The following is an 18,091-nucleotide window of genomic DNA, read 5'->3' on the forward strand; positions in this document are numbered from 1 at the left end:
TGCTTCCTGGATGAAATACAACTCTTCTGTTTAGTATTTAGTATATAGTATTCAGTATTTAGTATCCCTTTCTATCACCACCATGGGCCCACCCCACCCCCAACAGTTTACCACCACTCTCCCAATTCTACAGTTCAGCAATACTGACCTAGCCAAGGTTCATCACTCAAGCACAAGACACTATCTCCATGACTATAATTTATTCCTTCCTCACTTGGCCTCTTGGAATACATACACACTTTATCTCTCCCAGTAGAATGTAAGCTGCCTGAAGGCAGGAACTCTAACTTTGTCTTTGTAATCCCAGTACTTAGCACCATACTAGGCACATAAAAAGTATTCAATAAATGCTTGTTGACTAATTAAGTATGGCCACAGCCCCATAACAATGCTATGGAAACAGTGGAAGGCTCAAACCTGACCTCTGAACCAGCTTTCCCCTTCTTGATATTTCAACAGAATGCTTGAACTTCTTATGTTTATTTTAAGGTATAGTTAGTTGTCTTTCCTGTGTGTACCTAAAGATGCTAAAAAAAAATGGCAAGGAAATGTTAATGTTTCTTCAGTGTGGCTACTCCCTCTACTTATCAAGATCTCAATTTCTTATGTTTAATATGATTGTACATGAAGTATAGCCTATATCAGATTGCATACTGTCTTGGGGAGGGGGGGAAGGAAGGGAGGGGGGAAATTTAGAACTTAAAATCTTATAAAAGTGAATGTTGAAAACTAAAACTAAAAATTTAAATTAAATAAATAAATAAATAAACAAAAATAAATTAATTTTTAAAAACTCAGTTTCTCAGTGACTGAGTTTCTGGGGCTTTCCTGTTGCAAATTTGGTGATGAACTTCTTTGAAAAACAGTTATGCCTTTGGTAGGCCTATATACAAATCCTTTCCAGTTTGGCAGAACATGTCACAGTTTATGTGTAGCTGGCATAGTCTTCAAGAAACCCAGGATCATGTCTAATCTCCAATGACGCATGAAAGGAAGAGTTAAAAAACAAACAAAAAAATTCCCTCCCTATTCCACGTATGTAGGTGAGAGGAATCAGCTTTTGGACCAGAATAATCAAAACACAATTGGGTTTTAGATGCTAATGGTTTTATTAGCATTGGGGAGACCTCAGTTCAAATCCTTCCTCCAACACTTACTAGCTATTTACCCTGGGCACAAGATATCTGAACCTATGGCTAAGAACTTTGTGTTACCCAAATTGGTCAAGGATACCAGATAGGAGGAAGGACAAAGGTAAATCAGAGACATGAAGAACCATAAGTCTTTTAGAGAACCTGAAGATAGAAAGCTCAAAAAAGTGTTAAGAGCACAGAGGTGAAAGGCTTAGAGCTACCTTAAAGGAAGGTTCCTCTGAGCTGCTTTCTCAGGCCTCCCTCCCAAGATCTGTGCCAAGAAAAGGTGAAATAGTTTGAAGGAATTCTGTGGGAAGAATTCAGGTGCACCACTAAGTTGGCATTCACCTACTTTTTTGGACAGCTGTGGCCTAACCGTCTTTACGTCAAACTAAGAGTAGATTTGGAGATAGGTGAATGACCTCACTTAACTCAATTTCAAGAAAAGCTAGATGAGGAAACTCTGGCCTGAACTGGAAATAAAAGTAACAATGAACTAAGAAGTGTAACTAAAGGCAACTGTGAAAACCCTATTTATATCTTAACTTGAACCATGTTATAGTGAGTAAGAGTACTAGACAAACAATTCCTCATCCACATAACCTTAAGATGTCTACATTGTAATATAATAGCTTTTGCACTCTAAATACAAGAAGGACTATGAGAGAGTGTGTTATGCTGTATAAGGGGCACATTGGGGGAATAGTGTTAACAAAAGGGCCAAGGTAGGGATATGGACTCAAGGCAGAATCTTAAGACTATAATCCCCAACCCCCTGTACGGTGGCAGCTGAAAGTTCCTCAGATAACAAAATCGGTTAAGAGCTTTCTATGTGGGGCCTGCCCTGGGTGATATTTCATCAAGTCCATGAATCTTCTATCTACTCTCTTTGACTCGGAGCATCTCAAAGTCTAGAAAGCAGCTTCTCAGAATCACAGATGTAGAACTAGAGGGCATCTTTAAAGGCCATCTAGTCAAACCCCTTCATGTTACAGATGTAAGAAATTGATGTCCAGAGATATTGTCACACCCAAATTTATATGGGAAATAACCATCAGATGGGATTGATGCCACCCACTCTTTATCTTTTGTATGCCTATATAACATGTTGCCTCTCCAATTAGAATGTAAGCTCTTCAAGGGCAGTGACTTTAGACCCCCAGGGCTTAACCTAGTGCCTGGAATACACTAAGGGTTTAATAAATGTTTGTTGTTAGATTAACTGAATCCAGCTCCTTGGATTCTAGAGTTACTGCTCTTTCAACTGTACCAGGCGACTTTTTAGTTTACTAGGGCTAGATGAGAACTCACCATTAATTAAGTAGCTGGGTGACTCAACAGTAAGAAGCCCTGTGCAAATGTAAGCTATTATCATAATCTAATCCAAAGCCTACATTTTAGGGATGAATGAAAAAGCATTTATGAAGTGCTTGCTATATGCCTTTCAAGCACTAATGGTATACAAATTCAAAAGGAACAATAGCCCCTACCCAGAAAGAATTACATTCTAAGGGTAGGAGATGGCCATACACATAAAGAAGTGGTGGCCATGGAAGAACACTTTTGATCAGAAAATCACAGAAATAGTGAATTGGCCCACTGGGCAGTAGATTAACTCATATCATAAAATGGAACATTGTGATATCATAAAATAGACCACTCTGATTACATAAAATTCAAAACTTTTTGCACCAACAAAACTCAACGCTGTTAAAATTATAAGAGAAATGGATAACTGGGGGGGGGGGAATCTGTGTAGTAAGTTTCTGTGACAAAGATTTCATATCTAAGATGTATAATAAGTTGATTCAAATTTATAAGAACAACAGGCATGACTAAATAGATAAATGGCACAAAGATATGAACAGATTTCAAAAGAAGAAATCCACGATATCAAAACATATGGAAAAAATGCTCCAAATTACTAATAATTAGAGGAAATGTAAATCAAAGCATCCCACCCAGGAATAATGGGAGAGATGATCTGATTGTGGCTCGTGTTCTAGAAGTGGGGGAGGCAGAGGATCAGGCATTTGGTAAAACTGTTCAGGAGATAGCCAGAAAGGAAGAAGGGAAGCTTGGTAGTTTGAATAGTCCTGAAATGGTAGTCAGGGAGAAGCAGTCACCAACTTGGATAAGAAAGTTACTCTAGTGCTAGGGTCCATAAGTTTGTTTTAAAACATACTGATAGCCATATTTCTATACAATTGGTTTCCTTTGTTATCCTCTGTACTTTATTTTATGCATATGAAACATTCTGAGATAGGGTCCATAGTTTCATCAGACTTCCAAAGAGGTCCACAACAGAACAGCTTCTCTAGGGCACAGTCTCTGAATTGTCCAGAAACAGGGATTCTGGGAGAGGCCCAAAGAGGCTACATAATTTGTCCAAGGTCACACACAAAGGAAAAGCAGAAATGAGACTAGAACTTGGGCCTTCTGACTTTCAGCCCACTGGACACCACCACCACTGCTTCTCTGGGGACTACGAGATCACGTGACTTCCTGATGATGAGTCTCAACATTGGCCCTTCTAAAGAGATCTTCTGATATACTTTTTCCTTGTTCCCAGGATATGTTATCTTGGCCTGCATCTAATCTGATCCTTCCATTTCCTTGGGCCAAAGAAAGTCTTCCGAAGTGAAACTGGACAGACCCTCTGGAGCCCAGGGAAGCTGAAGGTTCACCACTGTGAAACACTGTTAAGACATTCTCTTAGCACTTTCAAATGTTCTCAGAACTACAAAATGTTAGCACTAGAAGAGACTTTAGAGATCATCTAAGCCAAATCTTCCCCTCCCCCCCTATTTTACAGAGGAAGAAACTGAGTCTCAGGGAGGTGATATCAAGTTATCCAAAGGCAATTTGAAATCATGAAGAACACTAGCCCAGTTCTGACCCTTACTAGCTGTGTGACCATGAGGGTATCACTTGCCCTCTTAAGACTCTTCTGTAAAATGGATATAATAATACTTTTATTACCTAGCTCACAGAATTACTTTGAAGAAAGTGTTTTCTAAACTTCAGAGCTTGATAGAAATGTGAACTATTCTTATTAAGTGGCAGTCAGGATCTGAACTAATATCTTCTGACTCCCAATCCAGGGCTCCTTCCACTGAACCACACAGCCACCACCACCAGAATCAGCTTGAAGAGGATTGCAAGGGCTTGAACTTCTACAAGTAGGATTAACTGGAAGAGTAACTTTCACAAATCATTTAGCACATTCCAACTAAGGGCATCTTATTTCTTAAAGGTAAAGGCAGTACAAAACCAATTAAATAATAAGTGACAGTCAGCTACCTAGGAACAAATGTGAGGGTGACAGAATACAATATTTGGGGAGCCCCTGAAAAGGGCAGGGCACTTCATTTATAAAATTTTCATTTTGTAACCTGACCCACAATAGAGATTCGCTAGTGTCAGGTTCTCTAGCCTAGTCAGTCCTGCAGAAAAGCAGCTGACAACAACAGCTGCATCCCCACCTACCCCTTCTGACTGAAATCTGGGGCCTAAAGCCTCCCCTTATCAGCTGACACTGCACTGGAGCAGCTGCTGCCTGAGCTTGGGAGTTTAGAAGGAGAGGGAGCTTCAGACACTGCTGAAAATAGGCTACTTAAAAAGGCTCCTGCCCCTTAGCTCTGTGTGTGTGTGTGTGTGTGTGTGTGTGTGTGTGTGTGAAGGAGATCACCACTTCAGGAATGGAACCTCCTAAGCAGCAGAGTAGAGGCTAGGATGATGGCTGGCCCCAGTGCAGACTTTCTCTGTGACCCTGGAAAAGGTGTTTCTTCAGCTCAGTCCTCAGTTTCTTTACCTGTAAAATGGGCATAATCACATTGTTCATCCCCCCCACACAACAACTCAAGATGCTTGTACAAACCGACAGCTTCCTTGCCTCTACCTTTGTTATACATTAATTAAACTTTGGGGCATTGCTAACTCAAACACGTTAGGAGTTCTTGGTCTACATGCAAAGAGAAATAGAAAATTGAAGGAAACCAGGTCCAGCCTTCAAGGAGGTTACATTGCCCTAGAGCACCAGGGGAGAGGGAATGGATTGGAGCAGACCCCAAGGAATATTCCTGAGGATATGCATGGGGGCAAGGGGCATCCCATGGAACATGTATGGAGCTAAGCCTGTGCCCTGGCCTCTTGGACTTGCACTTTGGGATTATATGGTAATTCCTAATTGGTCCCTTTGGTCTCTCTGACAGGGGCTAGGGGAAAGAGGACTGGCCACACAGAGAGGAAGATTGGCCCACTCAGTGGTCTTTAAAGGGAGTAACTACGCCCTCACCCAGGATCTATCATCCCATCAATCAAAAACTCTGTGGAGTTTTCCTTCCAATTTCTATCTGGAGGAAAGGGATTATCCCCTGGCAACACTGGTGGATGCTCAAATATGACAGTGACCTTGAAGGAATTTGAGGGGTCATTCAGTCCTCTCATTTTACAGATGAGGAAACTGAGGCTCATAGAGGGGAGAAGACTTGCCCAAAGTCACCCAGGTAATGAGCAACAGAATCAAGACCCTGACAACTTTTGCTTTATTTTTCTTTCACTGGACAATTACCCCAAGATGAATGTTCCTAGCCTTGCTAGCAACTTCACGAATCCAAAATCCAAGCTCCCATGTCAGACTGCTAGTTACCCTAGCAAGAGATGATCTCCACAATTTCTTAGAGAAGATGAGCATGACCAAAAGGATTCCACAGTTGAAAAGGACTAGGAGACCCAGGCCAGGTCCTGTCTTGCCAGGAGATTTAGACTAGAGAGTTGAGAAGATGAAGCAAGACACTTTACCTCTCTAGTGTCCTAGGTATGCTTCTATCTTCACTGGTAGAGGTAAGTCTTCTCACCTGGGCGTTGCCTACACCATTCATATAATGCTTCCCTTCTCTCTCCTATCCTTCCTTATAACAATCTTGTGATAGAAAGTGCAACTATTATTATCATCTCCATTTTGCAGAAGAGGAAGTTTAGTGATTTGCTCAGGGTCAACACAGCTAAAATGTATCAGAGCTGAGATTCAAACAGTGTCTCCAGATCCAGATCCAATACTCTTTCCACAATTCCTCAAATTTCTCATAGAGTTTAGCCTAAATATTAGTTTTACACTTATTGTATTTGCCCTTTATTATTTATATCTTGTGCTCTCCATCCCTTCCAATATATTGTTATTTTTAATATAATTCTTCCTGAAATTAGACTGCAAACTTCTTGAGAGCAGGGCTTATGTCCATTCTCTTTCTAAATTCACCACCTAACACTGTGTCCTGCACCCAAGCATATCCAAATGCACCAAGAAGCTATGATTTCCTCAGTATCCAGAACTCCTAATCACAATTTATTTAAAAGTTAGTGGAGAAGTTGTAAGCGATTATCGGAGGCACCCTGAGGTTGAGTGCTCCTTACCCAGGGATATACTGTATCAGAGGTGAAGTATCAAGTACATAGAACATGCTTATAAACTTTTGTTGAATGAAATATACTGTAGCTGTCTCTGAACATTCTGCCTGGTACTATGGGGACCATGGGGATTTGCTTGGCCTGATTCGGGAAGGTTTTCTAACCCTGACAAACAATGGCATCTATTTTAAACAGTTAGCTACTAGACCACCTCTGTCTAACTTGTATGGTACCCAGATAAGCTCAGCACTCGATGTATATGTGTAGGTGCTTAACAAGTGCTATTTCATGGTCATTTTGCTGATGTGGGAGAAGCAGAAAGCACTGACAAATCATCCTCTACACTTAGTGAGGACTTTGACTTCAGAAAAAAAAAATAACACAGTCTCCTTCCCTCAGATTACTATACTCATCAGGATGGGATGATCTCCCCACAACAAACAGGGCAAATTCCCATGACCTCTAAGGCCACTAGGAAAAATCTCCCAGGTACTATTGCCTTCCCTCTTCCCATTGACAGGGATACAATTGTTTTACTGGGGCAGGAAAACTTCCAGAGCCTTAACTCACTGAGATTATCTCCCAACTACTCTTGAGTCTGACACTCTCTTTTTCTCTTTCCAGAGGGGAATAGAGACTGGCCTGCATCCTGAGAGCAGAGAGCACCCCTGTAAAGGAAGGAGGAAAGATTCCCCAGGCAAGGGTCAACCTTGGAGCTCAATACTGTGCCAACAATTAATGAATGATCTTCCAAGCACTTGTCTTATTTTTTCTTATCATACTATGTTGGATAATTTAGATATGTCAAGCATCTGTAATACAATATAGTCTTGTTTGGGAACTCGTGGACTATATACATCCCTCCCAGATCTACTTATCACTTTACCCGTCTATAGGTGGCTTTCAGAGGCAAGAGGTGGGGAGGGGAACACCAAAAAAAAGGAAGAAGCCTTTTATCGAGAGGATACAGGGAGGATAAAGAAAAGGAGTCAATATTTCAAGTTTATAGGGTTTTAATAAGTAAGATTGTCCCTCTAATAAAGTTATGATATCTGAGATAGAAAGGGAATTAACATATATATAAGACCCAAAGCCATTTTCTAAAAGATGTTGTCAAAGGATATGAACAAATATTTCTCAAAAGAATTGTGAACTATTTAACAAGCATATAAAAGATTGTTCCAAATCACCAATAATGAGAGATATAAATTAAAACAGCTCTAAGGTTTATAATAGAAAATTGGTAAAGATGACAAAAGATAGAAATAATGTTGGAGGGACTACAAGAAAACAGGCTAAGTAATACATTTTTGGTAGAGCAGTGAATTGCTTTAATCATTCTGGAAAAACATTTGGAATTGTGACAAAAAGTGACTAAAGCTTCCACACTCTTTGACCCAGACATCCCACCATAGGCATATAACAGTAACAAAGGATTCCACATATATCAAAATATTCATAGCAGCACTTTATGCCTCCTGTTTCTCTGGCTCTCTTCAAGTCTCAGCTCAAACCCCATTTTCTGCAAGCAGCCTTTCCCAATCCCCTTTAATACCTTCCCCCAGGATTATCTCCAATGTATTTCATATACAGTTTGCTTGTGCATAGTTGTTCACATGCACTCTCCCCATTAAATTTCATGTTCCTTACAGGCAGGGACTATTTTTGCTTTTCTTTGTATCTCCAGCACTTAGCAAAGTGCCTGATCCATAGCAGGTGCTTAAAAAATGCTTATTGACTTTTTGTGATAGCTAAAGCTAGGAACAAAGTGGGTGCCCCTAAATTGGAGAATGTCTAAATCAGCTATAGTATTGTATCTAAACCATGGGGTCTCCAGAAATTCTGGCCATCATCTATTTGCCTTCTGAAAATCGGACTCTTCCCCAGAACCACACTTGGAGTTTTGATAGGCTCTCAGATTAATCAGCTAACCGACATCTTCTCCCTGCTCCAAAAGTCACATAGCAAGCCCAAGGACATTTGGAATGCCCAACTCTAACCCAGGGCAGATGTGCAGAAATTGTTAGAGCTGCAAGCCTATCTAGCCCAGTCACTAGCCTAAGATTACACAGTGGATAAGTAAGTAGCAAAGGTGGGGCTCTGTCCCAGGTTCTCTGACTGTTGGTGCAATGCTCTTTCCACTGTGCCACACTCCAGCCCAAGCAGGCATCTTTCTCCTTGGAAGTCCTATAGTTTATGCTGAAAAATTTGCAATTATTTATATGCCTTATGGCATTGTATTTACTGCTTTTTTAGTGCTTGTACTGTTATTTAACTTTCAGTTCAATTCAGCGAGCATTAGTTAAGTTCCTACTATGTATGTGCAAAGCACTCAGACTGGACTCAGGGACCATGAATTCTTTTTTTTTATTATTTTTTTATGCCTTTGTTATAAAAGCAATTTATTTTTGTGTTCTCCTGGAGCTTATTTCATTTTATGCAAATATTCCTCTCAGCCTAAGGATATACAGCAACATTAACCAAATTTAATATCCATAGAATTCTCTCTCTACTTCCCCAAATTGTCTTTAACAGAACTAGGTGGAAACTACGCCAACAATACTGAAAATTCTCAAATTCTTCCATACATTACATACATTTAATAAATGCTTGTTGATTGATTTATAAAGGTCATTCAATGGTATATCTGGAGCTCGCAGGATATTTACATTGGAACAGGGGTTCTTCCTACTGTCTACCTCTTTGATTCATGCAATCAATGGAGATAGGGACAACTATAGGGATAAGGATTGGGATAATGATAGAGACAAGAACTGGATGAAACTTACCCTCTCCTAGGCAAACTATACGCCCAGGGTTAAATGAAGGTAGTGATTAGAGAGAGATTCTATGTACAATGAGAGAGATAGAGAGATTCAAGGGAGTGGTAACCACAGTGGTAATCATTCCCAACCCAAGTAAAAAGGTAATCCAGTGACTCTGAAAGTGTTTTCATTTGGGCATGATAAAATGCAGAACTCAGCTTCCAGATTTGGTGGCCCAAATCACAGAGTGTGAACCAAAGCCAAGAATATCCTTCTCTGGCCACAGCCAAGAAACCACCTGCCTGGCCCTGTACCCACTCTAGCCATTCCTCTACCAAAGAGAAAAGAGGCATTGGGAGAAGCTTCGAAGAAGGAAAAGTGATATGGAGCCTGAAGGTACAAGACTGGTGCCAACCCTATTCTCACCCCAAAGAGGGACTCTATTCTCCACAACCCAAGATTTCAACTAAGGAGGTTTGACTAAACATCCTCTAAAGTTTCTTTCAGCTATGCTATTGCATCCTGGGGACCCAAAGTGAAGGAATAAGGTATTCTAATTTTCTACTCCGTACTTGTCTGTATCAAACTTTCATGCCTGGGAAATGAGTGGGTTGGAGATGAAATGAGAAACAACAAAGAACACTTAAAAAGGAAAACAATAAAAGATGCATTGGGGTACAGTGGGGAGTGTGAGACTGGGATTCAGGATACTTGGTTTCTAATCTTAGCTCCACTATTAACTCATTGTGTGACCTTGGCTGGACAAGTCATTTCACCTCTCTAGGACCTCAGTGCTTTCATCTGTAATATAAAGGGTTTGGTGTAAAGGGTTTCTAATGTTCCTCCCAGTTCTAACATCCTATGATAATATAAAATAATAACAGTGAAATTCATTCTTAAGCATAGGTACATACAGCACATTTCATTAGGACATGTACCCAGGAATTAAAAAAAAAAACTTAAGGTGAATATTTACTGAATATTCAATCATAAAAGACATTTTTATTCATCAAACTAAAAAAACCATAAATAAACTTAATTTTTTAAAAATTAACAACTTTAAATAATACAAAAAAAGACACAAACCAAACAAAAATGAGATATTGGAGTGTGCTCCTAGGCATACCTGGCACAAATAAGCTTATATCATCCTTGATACCTTCATGACTGATCTCTCTGCCAGCATCTTTGACCTCATTCTCATCCACCTCCTCCAGGACTTTCCCCTAGCCAGCAATCATCCCCTCTCATGTATCTTCAGTTTCTCTCTCCCTTGTCATTTGATTTCTGTTATCTGTTTAGAAACATGGTTAAGTTTTTCCCAATCCTACAAAAGCCTTCCTTTGAGCTTTCAACCCCATTTCTCAACCCCCACTGCTAATCTTCTCTAGTAAAGTTGCCATTAGACTGGGAGCTCCTTGGGAGTGAGGACTGTCTTTTGCCTTTCCTTGTATGTATCCCCAGCGCTTAGCATAGTGCCTGACATGCAGTAGGTTCTTAATAAATATTTGACTGACTGACTAATGACCAGATTTGATCATTGCCTGCTCTCCTTAACTCTTTACAACCAGGCATCTGATCCCATCACTACTGAAAATTGCTCTCTCAACAGTCATCAATGACCTTCTTATTGCCAATTCAGATGACTTTTAGTCTTATCCTCATCCTCCTGGTCCTCTTTAGGTCTTGACACATTTGTCCAATCATGTCCTCCAAAAAACCTTTCCTGATTCCCTAAGTCAATAACCTTCAATCAATCAATCTACAAACGTTTATAAGTACATACTCTGTGCCAGTCACTGTGCTAGATGCTGGGGAGACAGGATCAAAAATGAAATAGTCATTGTCCTCAAGAAGTTTATATTCTACAGAAGGAGACAATATATATGTACATATATACACAATATATGCAAAATAAATACAATGTAATTTTAGGGGCAAAGTACTAGCAACTGGGTGGATCGGGAAAGGTTTCATTACACACTCTTAAAAATGATTGAGATTTTAAAAAATGATTGAATAACACATTACTGATATTTACTATATTAGAAATTAAAAACATCTTCAAGTTATTATGAAAACAGTTTTGATATCAGGGACCCCTTAAAAGGGTTTCTAGGACCCAGAGATCCCCAGGAACACACTTTGGGAACCACTGGTCTATACCACAGGAACAATGATTAGTGAGAGCTCGTGATATCCACCTGGCCCCAGCTAAATTTTCCTCTCCTTCCCCAATGTTTCCCACCTCTTTTTCAGGGAATAGCAATCAAATTAAAACACTGCTTCTAGAAAGGAGGTAGAGTTTACAAGACTTGGCAACTCAATGAATATGAAGGGTGAAGGAAAGGAAAGAGTAAAGGAAAATCCTAAGATTACAAACTTGGGCAACTGGAAGTTTGGTGTTGCCCTCAACAGAAATAGAGAAGTCAGGAAGAAGGGAGGTCAAGATCATTCATCTCTTTTGGTATGTTGAGTTTTAAATGCCTGCTTGATATGAATAAATGCTTGAGGCAAGACAGGTATAATATTATTTCCATTTTTTAGGGGAGGAACCTGAATCTCAGGCACGTTTAGTGTTTTATCAAGAGTCACAGAGTTCCTATAAGATCCTAGACTTGAACCCAGGTCCTTTGCCTACAAATCCAGAGTTATTTCCATGACCCAACCTAGCCTTCAAGATCATCTAGTCCAATGATTGTCAAACTTTTTTTTGTTCATACTACAGAGTTATTCTCTGCCTGAGGAATCCTGGCTCAGTATATGGATACACGAGACTCTCCAACTTCAATTCTAAGTATGATCAAAGTACACCTAGCTGAAACCCAGGGACATGTGCCTCTGGACACATTTTGAGAACTACTGATTTAGAATAGTTTTCTTATCCTACATATAAGGAAAATGAATCACAGAGAAAAACGAAGTGACTTGCTTAAAGGTCACAAAACAAGCTAGCAACAATTGAAGGACTAGAAGACTGGTCTACTGAATCTCTGTTCAGTACTCTGGGAAATAAGAAAAGATCATCTACCTTAATATCAACATGGCTTCTGCCCCTGAAGTAAAAGGAAAATTTGGACTGGGATTTTTTATTTTATGCCAATAGTGTCCTTGGAACATGAAAACATGCAAGCCAAAGAGGTCATGGGACAGTAAGCGCTGGGAAGACAATATGAGGGTATATACCTGGTGGCCTACAACCTGTGCTTTTCCAGAAGGCAGCAGCAATGACTTAAAACTGCCTATTTGCTACATAAAAGGGGCCTACATGGTGTGGTTTGCTTGATAGAAGGTGCTTTTCTATCATGCTTCTTACCAGAAGGAAGAAGGGCAGCAGAATTAAAAAAAAAGAGCACTAGGTTTAGAGGAAGAAAACCTGTGTTTGAATCCCTGCTTTGGGACTTAGTACTTGTATGACCTAAGGAAAATCACTTCACCAATGTGGATGTGGGCCTTGACTACCTGACCTCTAAAGTTCCTTCCACCTCTAGAACCTATGATTACCATTCATTAAATAAATATTTGTTAGGCACCTCCAGTGTGCAAATGCTTAAGTTCCAGAGTTGTCTAAGAGGTGGATCTTTGTATGACCAGTATGTAGCATTCATATACTCTGCATCATGAGTTAGAAAACATGGCCACTGCCTTCAAGGGGCAGACGTCTTTCCAGGGTTCTTCACCATTTTTATGTGTCATAAACTTACTCCCTTAGTAGTGGAGAACTCCTTCTTGGAATTATGTTTTTAAATACCTAAAGGAAACCAGTTATATTGAAATGGAGTTATCAAAATATATTTTTTAAAAGTTCATCTGTCTCCAAGTGAAGATCTCTTGCTCCAAGGTACAGGCAATTGGAGAATGCAGCTGTGAGCTCTGTTTTCTCTCTCTCTCTCTCTCTCTCTCTCTCTCTCTCTCTCTCTCTCTCTCTCTCTCTCTCTCTCTCTCTCTCTCTCTCTCTCTCTCTCTCTCTCTCTCTCTCTCTCTCTCTCTCTCTCTCTCTCTTTCTCTCTCTCTCTCCTCTTCTTCTTCCCCTCCCAAGTGTGGGATTTTATATCTAGAGCCAGTCATTGAGGCTTCTCAAGAGACAATCAGAAATTGTACCCGGTCCACCTGTAGTTTCCTTGAGCCTCTTTACGGAAGAAACTCCTCTCACATGTAGCTCACTAAGTCTCAGCCTTCCTGGTCTATCTCTTCTTAAAATAAGATGTCCAGGAATGAAAAAAATTATAGAAGGCAGGAAGGAGAACTGAAGATGAGTCCTGGGGATGTGATGGCCAACAGTTGGGAGCCTAATCATTAGTTCCTTAAAGTGGCTCCCTGGCTCTACCCCAGAATCCAGGGTGTTAAAAATGGAGTTATAACATCCTGTTGAGGGGACCTGCAAAGGCTAGGGCAGTCATACACAGTAAGGCGCATCAGCAGCTGTGGCCTAGCAGCTCCCTGGGCCCCCTACCCCAGCATGTGGGAGGGGGGCTCCTCTAGGGGAGCCCATTCAGGCCCTGTCTTTTAAAAAAAAAGGCCAAAGAAAAACATGTATTTATAACATGAACTTCCCTCCTCTCCTTCCCCTCAGCTAACTGATTAATTAAATGAATACAAAGGCAGTCTTGTTGGGAGCCCCAGCCGCAGGGACCCTCTGTGTTTTCTTTAAGCTGGCCCAGCAAACAGGAAACAAAAGGCTTAATTCTGTCTGGTTTCATGAAGGGGGCTGTATGTCACAGCCAGGTGCTGGGGGTCCGCCAAATCCTGTAGAGCAGCCACAAGACAGACCATGACCCCCCTCGCCTCCTAGCCCTAGTCCTCCCCATTGCTACCCCGCAAAGTTGAAGCTAACATCCTAGCTGCCACCCCTTAGCCTTTGGGGGAAATACCTGCACCACAGGAGAAGAGCAGAAAAGAAAGAGGAACATGTTAGATACAGTTCTCAAAGGGTAACCCACAAAAGCAAGGTTGAGGAATTCTGTCCACACGGCCACTAATAAAGGTAGAGGGTGAAGGATCCAAGGGTCCCAATACTCTGATGTTCTGAGACTGAAAACAACTATATTCCAGCTGTCACCCCTCCTACTCCCAACGAACCTTTCAGACACCAGACAACTTGGCAGCAATAGAGGCTTCGCGGGTCCCTTTTTACAGATGGGGAAACCAGTGCTCAGAGAGGGGGCAGAAATTGGCCCAGTCACACAGCACTCAACCCCTGCCCACCCCACCACCTTTTGATGTCCTAACTTCTGATTCCTAGGCCTTTTATTGCCTCCTAAACAGCTGGTTGACTGATTTGCTTTTCTTCTCTCTCCTCTCTGCTTGCCCCTCTTTTGAAACTTTTCCATTTCTTTCCTTCCTCCCCAGAGCTTTTTATGGGCCAAATGGAATAAACAAATGTCTCTGATGGGGGAGTGAAGAATATTGTGGTTCCATCTGGATGCAAAGCCCAGGCACAAGGAAGTCTCCAAAGACCCTTCCAGGCCAAAGGCCGAATGCCACATCATCTCAACCAAATGCCAAAGGAAGGGCATATGTTGTAGGCCCCAGTTAGTAGTGCTTCAGGAAGTCAAATCCCAAAGCTCACCTCCAACATCTCAGGAAGACCCAGGCACCATTCTCCCTGACATAGGGTCCCCAACCCACCACCTTCCAGCACCTCACCAAGAAACACTTTGGCCTGGATGTCTCTGCCCAACCTTTCCCCAGTATCCTAGCATTAATTTAGGCTATCTCTCATTAAACATCTCTCCCAGAACCCCTGACACTCTTCCTATGTCTGGCCCCAACACACTTTCCCCATGTCTGCTGTGACAAGCCCTTACTAGCATCTGTCCTGATAATAACAACAACTTACATCTACATAGCACTTTAAATTTTACAGTGGTTTCTTCACAATGCTAGGCAGGTAGTATAAGTACTCAGCATCATCTCTTCCCTCTCCTTTGCTTTACTTTGGGAGGATAAGGTGCACCTTCTGCTTGCCAAGTCAACCCCTCTACTTGTGCCACTGATTCCATCCCTCTTCTGTCTCTAATGCCTCATCCATCATCCTTTCTCTCTCCCTAATTTTCCACCTTTCCTTGTCCACTCACTCCTTCCTTGGTGCCTAAGAGACCATTCAGGTCTACCTTACCTTTAAAAAACTGTTACTTGATCCTATATCACCTTAAGCCATTGTGTTATACTGTCCTTTTATAGCCAAGCACCTAGAAAAAGCTATTGACATGCTGCTTACACTTTTTCACCTTTTATTCTTTTTTTTTAACCCTTGGTAATCTCACTCCAGCTTTCACTACTCCCTGATTCAATTGAAACTACTTTCTCTTTATTGCTAAGTCTAAAGGTCTTTTCTCAGTCCTTAGCTTTATTGACCTCTCTGTAGCATTCTCTACAGGCGATCACCTCTTCATTCTCCAAACTCTCCCCTTCCCAGGTTTTTGTGACACTACTTTGTTGTACTTCTCTTCCTGCTAGTCAGAACAACCCTAGATCTCCTTTGCAAGATCACTGTCCATGTCCCACCTTCTATGCACAGGTATCAGGCTCTGTCTCTCATTTTTTCCTTTTCTCTCCACTCTCTGGGTGATCACATCACCTCCCATGGATTTAACTATCATCTCTATGCAAAAGACTCTCAGACCTATATATTCATCCTTCATCTCTCTCTTAAGATGATCTCTCTCCCCATTTTCAATTTCCTGCTGGACATTTCCACCTGCATATCCCACAGACATCACAAACATAGCATGTCCAAAACAGAACTACTCTTTATTTTCCACTAAACCTTCTTCCTAACTGCACCACTTCTCTGAAGCACACCACCATTTTTCAGGTGTCCATCCCCAACTTTTCACTCTGTCTTACCATATACCTGTCCATATCCAAGCAATTGCCAAGTCTTACCAGTTGTGGTTCTTCACCATCTGTTCCCCTTCTTTCTACTAGCTATACCACAACCACTCTAGGCCCCTTATCACTTTTTGTGTACAGAAGCGGCTCACTTTTGTTTGTCTGGCTGCAGTGCTTAGCATAGTGACTGGCACAAAGTATGCCTGTTAAATATCTGTTGGTTGATGTTATCCTCATTTTACAGAAGAAGAAGCCAAGATCGAGACATTAAGTAATTTCTTCAAGGTAACACAGATAGTAAGTAGCACCCTTTCTCTATTGATTCCTGATGTTTTAACATTCTTTTCTCCACTGATTTCATAATACTTGTCCCTAATATTTTTCACTAGAGTCTATCCTAGCACACTTCTCCATGGTATCCCCCAGATACAACACTTCCTACATACCAGCCCTATGTGCTTTGCCCCAGTGGCTTGCTGTCACAGCTCTCCATGATATCTCTGTGACATACTTCTCCTATATCCCTCAATACCCTTCTCCCAAGTTTCCTCCAGATATACTTTTCCTAAATGTGTCCTGATATCTCTTGTAGGTGTTTTAGTGTTAACAATATAAGATGAATCTTTTTCACAGACTGGAACTAATCTCCAAGACTAAAAAAGAGTAAGGAAAAACACTTCCTAGAATGACCATTGCATACTTAACCCTGAATTTGCTGAAAACACCAGGTTAAACTGACAATATTCCTCAACTGTAAACAGCCTGTCCCCAAAGTTGACTCACTAAAGCCAAGCTGCATTGGGCACCAAAATCATCTATACATGTTGGAATACAGCGGATGAAAAAAGAAATAGGTATCCTGCTGGAAGAGCTGAGAAGGGAGGAAGAGGAAAGGCCAAGAACCTAAGCAATTAGTTTTTGAATGAAAGAAATCTCTCCCTATACACATACTTATAAATCTCTGGAGGTAGCAGGATAGAGGGAGCATGAGACTTTGCTGCCTGTGCTCATGGGGAGATCTATTCATAAAGGAGACAGTGGTACAGTGGAAAAAATTGTGAAACTGGAGTCAGAGAACCTCAGCTTTGAATTTTGGTTCTGCTACTTACTATATAAGTGATCTTGAGCAAGTTACTTCACTTACCTAGGACTCAGTTTCCTCAAGCATAAAGTGAGAGGATTAGATGAGATGATCTCTAAGGTCCCTTCCAGGTCTAGATCTTGGATTCTATGTTAAACTCAGTGTTGATTAATGCCTCAACAACCCTTCTGGACTCTGTCTCCACTTCAGTCTGTCCTCAGCACAATTCTACCTAGCGGTTACATAAATGACTTGGCAGGATGGCATAGGAGAAAGAAAGCTAGAGTTGGAGTCTGGAGAAATAAAGTCCATTCCCACCACCACGTGACCATGGGTAGGCCACTTAAAATCTCTAAGCCTCAGTCTCCTAATCTACAAAATGGAAATAATATCTCTTTTCTCTAGGGTATTCAAGATCAAATGAGATAATTAAGTGTAAAGTGTTTTACAGATCTTAATTCTATTATTATTATTAAAGCATAGTAGGTATGCTTATCAAATCTGTAGATGATAAAAAGCTAAGATGAATGATTAATATGTTGGATAATAGGTATTCTGTAGTTCATCACTGAAGCTGGGGTTTTTTTAGGGGGGAGGGTAGAAGATAACATGGAACAGGTTCAATCTTGAAGACCATTGAATCCTGGCTGTGCCATCTACTGCTTGTGACTTTAGGGGAAGTCCCTACTCTTATCAACAGTTTTTATCATTTATAAAATGATGGGATTGAGTTCTATAATCTCTAGAGTTCATTCCAACTCTAAATCTATGGTCCTGTGAGTCTAATCATGACTCATTATGGCTTTTGTCTCCACCCAGGGTATCCCCTAGGAATATAAGATTGTGGCTTATACTAGGTCAACACAAAA

General features: G+C 40.9%; 1 protein-coding gene across 5 annotated transcripts in view; it reads right to left on the reverse strand.

The window, feature by feature from the left end:
• The window catches only part of PKNOX2 (PBX/knotted 1 homeobox 2), a 346,894-nt gene that overhangs the window by 283,344 nt on the left and 45,459 nt on the right, over positions 1-18,091 (reverse strand). The window lies entirely within an intron of this gene.

This window comes from Phascolarctos cinereus, unplaced genomic scaffold (assembly GCF_003287225.1).
Source record: "Phascolarctos cinereus isolate Bilbo 61053 unplaced genomic scaffold, phaCin_HiC Scaffold_726;HRSCAF=1367, whole genome shotgun sequence".
Lineage (NCBI taxonomy): Eukaryota > Metazoa > Chordata > Mammalia > Diprotodontia > Phascolarctidae > Phascolarctos > Phascolarctos cinereus.